The sequence below is a fragment of the Cupressus sempervirens genome, chromosome 3, assembly GCF_028749045.1.
Source record: "Cupressus sempervirens isolate cs-2001-9-10 chromosome 3, ASM2874904v1, whole genome shotgun sequence".
NCBI lineage: Eukaryota > Viridiplantae > Streptophyta > Pinopsida > Cupressales > Cupressaceae > Cupressus > Cupressus sempervirens.
The window spans coordinates 857,865,633-857,870,930 of record NC_143120.1 but is presented as its reverse complement, the minus strand read 5'-3'; the positions used below and the strand labels follow the sequence as shown (position 1 = coordinate 857,870,930).

Here is a 5,298-nt window from a genome sequence, read left to right as displayed (position 1 = left end):
CATATATGTGCTAGTAGACATGCATGCAAAATTAACAATATCAGATTTCCACAATCCATTTGTAATGCAAGTTTATTTTGGATTTGATTGTGTGTGTTTTTTAGCATCATCAATTCAGATCACTCTCTGTAATCCATCATTAGTCAGATGAGAGAGTGCAAGATGCATGCAAAATTCCAAATCATACGTAAGGCATGTGAATTATTTTATAGAATGCTTGAAAAACATTGATGGTAACTAATCAAAACACTTTTCATACAAACAGAGACATGATTACCACCTTTTGCCATAGGTAAAGAAGGTCTGCATCCTGCTAGTTTATAGCCATTGCTTCCTTTTCATCAAAAACTTCTTCAATCCCATTTTCAAAGGTGAAAGTAGCATTAGCATTTTCAAGGTCACTTCCCATGTATAGAAACAAATGCTCTTTGTTGATAGGGATGTCATCATACTGCATTACGTGGGTTCCATTCATGTATGTGTTATGATATGATGTCCTCATTTTAACCTGTTAATGATTTTTTGTATCAATATATGCACTTCAGAAATAGCAAGCACCTTCTAGTTCCACTTTATCAAAAATAGGATCAAATGAAGTTGTCTTTCTAATATATTTACTAATTTCAATAAAAACTTGAACTATTCATGGTAGTACTAGCACCATAACCAATTATAAAATTTAGAAAGTGAAAATTGGCACTTACACATGAATGTGATAAATAGAAAAAGAAAACATAAATATTAAACCCCATGAAGTAAGTGTGACATGTCTTAAAGCCAGAAAGAAAGTGTAGTCTAACTAGTGTTTTGCTTGTTCAAACCCCAAATTAAATGTCCTAAGTAGTTTCATTGAGTCAATCCCCTAACTAAGACTTGAGAAACAAATTTCTATAGCATTTAACATAAATTAGGGCCATGAAATGTTATCACTTATATTATATGCATAGATTATCCAACTCAAGGAAACCTTCCTATCTTTTTGAAGCTACTTACCATTTGGTACTGCTACTTTATTGTTTCTATCTCCAAATTGTGCATCTCACTACCATTCACATTAAATTAGTAAAGAGTTGGGTGCTCAAGACTACCCATAAAATGAATTTTATTTGACTAATTGTTGCTATTTGAAAGAGAAAATATTAACCTATATTCCATCCATGCAACACTATACAAATCTCCAAGGCATGTGAAATACTCTTAAGGGGGTGAGGGGGACATTCCAGGACAGTAAGTTCCCCAGTTATTTTCTTCTGCACTGGCAGCTATTGCAGAGTAGATATTCAGACCTTTTGGTAGAAGACCTTTAAAAATGCTTTCACACAGTTAAATCAATGAGCCACCAAAGAAAGACAACTGAACGTGGACTTAAAGTGCATTGCTAATTCTTCAAAAATGAGGAAAAAAAAATAGTCTTGCATTTCTTAAGTGGTTGTATTTCCTCACCATTTCTTTAAATGTGCCAGAAGCATGTTTTTTCTTTAGGACTTCAATGAAGTCATTTGCAAAAAGATAAGGGTGGGCATGCCTGCAATCACAACCAACAGCACCATCATCTCTATGTATCATAGCTGCATAAGTCATACTGATTTCTTCTAAAAAATGATTAGAAAAATAATAGAATTGTATTTGCCGCAAATGATGGAGACTTCAAGCAGAAAACATTAGAGATTTCCAGTAAAAAGCTACAGTTGTAGATAGAAAACAATAAATAAATGAATGAATGAAGAGTTTTAATGACATCCATGAGACAAATTAGTCTAATGGACTACGGATCAAAGCCTAAATGATTACGCATATTAAGTTAACAAAGGATGTGACATGGAATGGCTTAAGACCAATTCCATTCTTTTATGACTAACATGTTACAAATATCTAAAAATGCATACAGGAGAACACATTAGGGCATTTGGAGGAATATGCATAGTTTTCCCTATCTAAGATGGTTGAAAATGCATCTTGTTCTGCAAAAGACAATAAATAAATGATCGACCATATTAAGCCTACTAAACAAGTGACATGGAATCACTTAAGCCTGATTCCATTCTTGCATGAGTTTTAAGCTATTCCAAATTATTGCAAAAGCATTCGGAGGAACATATTAAGAGTACTATCAAGAATATGCATAGATTCTTTTAGGGTAGGAATACTATTTTTCTGGAAACAAGCCCAATGAATCTGACTGGTCCAGTAGAGAATTTGTAAAAAGTGAGGTTAAAATTCACTACTATGACAATTTTAGAAACAATGGGATATGTCTCTATCATAAATGGGACAATGTCAATCGAAACTTCTTTAAATAACAATTCAATTTAGTATATGGAGGGTTATACAACCTAGAGTAGTCAGGAAATCTATTCTGAAAAATAATGTAAAAATGTCCAACATGGATAACTTGAGCACATGTTCTTTATCTTACATTAAGTGCTTTCTCAATTCCAAGCACTAGGAAGCCTATATGATCAGCTAAGCAATTAGGTACCACAACCACGAGCTCCTTCAACACTAAAAATGTCCCAACCTGCATAAACATTCTTGGATCAGGATAGCAGTTGCAAATTTTTACACTAATTTAAAAATACAAGGAAATTAGGAAGATAAATCACAAGGCCTCTATTCTATGCAAAAAAAACTATAAACAAAAGAGTAATATGTATTGCAGAGCATCACTATTTCCCACATATAGATTTACAACTCACCTTAGTCTTTACAGATTTTTCCCTAAGCTGTCTATTTAAAGACTTAACTATTTTTGGGACTTCTTGCTTCAACATCAACTATGGGTTGCCAAGATATTGAATGATGTAAGCCATTTTGAAGATTTATTATATTAGAAGACATGATAGTTGTATTTAGTTTAAAGATTAGTTGCTATAAAAAATTAACAAAAAAATGCCAATGTTCTATTACCATGATTGTTGTGCTATGATTTTATAAGGAAGACCAATAACCAAACAATTTGAGAAGAATAACTATGATATCTATGAACACTCCTTTCAATCATGACAAAAAAACACTACATCTTCAAAGATTATTATAGAGAATACAATTACAGAGAAAATGGGAAAACATTGAGCCATTCTCATTTGATTCTTCCTATTAGTGAAGTGTGGATGATCTAACACAACTTCCCACATATTCATTATGAACAGTCAACTGATGATGTCATTTCCCATATCAAGCCTTGTTCATTGTTCCACAATGTTAACTCAAGACCAAATCATGAGCTAGTACCAATATCTTGTTGGTATAATAAAAGAAAATTCATGTGATATAATTATACAACCTTTATCTAGACCAAATGAATCATCTTTGCCAAGCCACTTAGAGTTCAAGAAACAAGTCTCCAAAACAAAATCTTTCAATTTTCAAGAAAGATCAAGATGGCTCTTGTCTCAATATCTACACTTTTACACTGCATCAAAAGTTCTACCTCAACATGGTTTTTGTCAATGGACCCTTGGTCTTCTGGTATTGAGATGACTATGAACTTTCCATAACATGTGAGTTAATGCAAATGGTTATTTTGATGTCAATGCATATAGATGGGGGTTTCCTCCTTTCATTCCCTTTTGTATATAATCTCAGTGAGTTGATGTCATTATTTCTTGTTAGAGCTTTCAAAAAGATAACCAAAGTATTAGCTTTATCAAGATTATACAAAGATTAATAATGTCATTAATTCTGGGTCATTTCATCTAATGTTCTCCACAACTTACAAAGGCCTCAATAACTAACAGCATAAAATTAGAGATAGTGTCAATAGACATTTCTCACTAAACAATACATATATCTTTAAAATAACACAGTTGGAAGTCAAACTACCATGCATAAGGTAGCCAACAAACCTTTAATAGGATACCATCTCAAAAAAATCTGTAGCATTACAAAACATCTTGGCTACATATTTCATTAACTACTTGCCTTGAATGTCAAGGATCCTCAGATCCTTTAGTCACATTCCCAGTCTGGTGTAGCAACTTGATGAAGGCATTGAACACATCCATCTACGGCAATATTAACAAGAGGTTGAAATCATAAATTACAAAATAATGGTATCATTCACCTAAATAAAAATGAAAGAAAAATGTTAATTCTTTAACATTTTTTTCTCTCTCTTTGAATCTCTCTAACAGCCTTGGGCAAGCCTGCAAAAAAAATTCTATGCAACCTTAGAACTCATTCACATGCCAAATAAGACTATTAATCTCTTTGAGAAATTAATGAATGAAAAATATTCATCTCAATACTATTAACATATTTGCAGGGACATCAAAAAATTGTTGTGTTCAATAATTGAAGCAAAGAAAAATTTGGTGTACTGTGCAAGTCTAAATAATGCTATCATTTTAAATTTATAAAAACACTTACTAGGAAAAATAATGAAGTGTTCTCCCCTTAGATTACTTCCCAATTAACAAACCAAGTAAAATGCAATAGATATATTTATCAACAAAGAAATAACATCAATGAGAGTAACCATGCCATCTCTTAGCATTCTCAGTATTGCCATCGGCACATAAAGAACTGGGCTACACTTCACAATGCCAAAACCTTGAGTAGGATTCACTATGGGAAGAAGAAAGTTATTTTTCCTTGGTAGGTGTTAGCTAGCAATCATTTCATATAACATCTTATAAAAGAATTCCTAAAGCTAACCACATTTTGAAATGAGATAGCAATTGATATATATCATTTCAAACTCAATTTATTCCTATTTGTGCATAACATTAGCAGGTTAGTGTTATGCCAAGGGAATGGAATTTATGTATCCTCTTGACTCTAACAAAGACAAAGGGCCATTCTTGTCACTCTTTAGAGGTAAACCATAAACTCTGAAGAGACACTAAGCCAAAATTATTGGACACACAAAGGTCAAAAAATATGGCAAATGTATAGCACAAATAGAGTCAACTTTTATGAAAATGATAAATATCTCCTAGCTAAAATTGAGAAAGGTTCAAAGCACATACCTCCTCATACAGCTTTAATAGCATTCTGGACGAGATGTTATCATAGCAGACAAACACTTAGTTGTTGCCCTCTGAACCTTCCACCTGATATCCTCATCATCGCTATATTCATTAGCACTCTCTCAACATCAACAGAATAGTATTCACATGTTGGTAATAAAATTCAAAATTACGTGAAAATAAAAAACACCATTGTGCAAAAATTAAATTTTCTCAAGCAAATAATTCTCTTAAGCAATTTTAACATACTCATCCTCCTCCTCTCCATTACTCTCTTCAAAAACCATGGGATATGTCTCTATCATAAATGGGACAATGTCAATCGAAA

The 5,298-nt window shown here is 32.6% G+C and overlaps 1 pseudogene; it reads right to left on the bottom strand.

The window, feature by feature from the left end:
* Window positions 1-253: 253 nt before the first annotated feature.
* LOC149569487 (vacuolar-processing enzyme-like) lies at window positions 254-1,581 on the bottom strand (annotated as a pseudogene).
* Window positions 1,582-5,298: the final 3,717 nt, after the last annotated feature.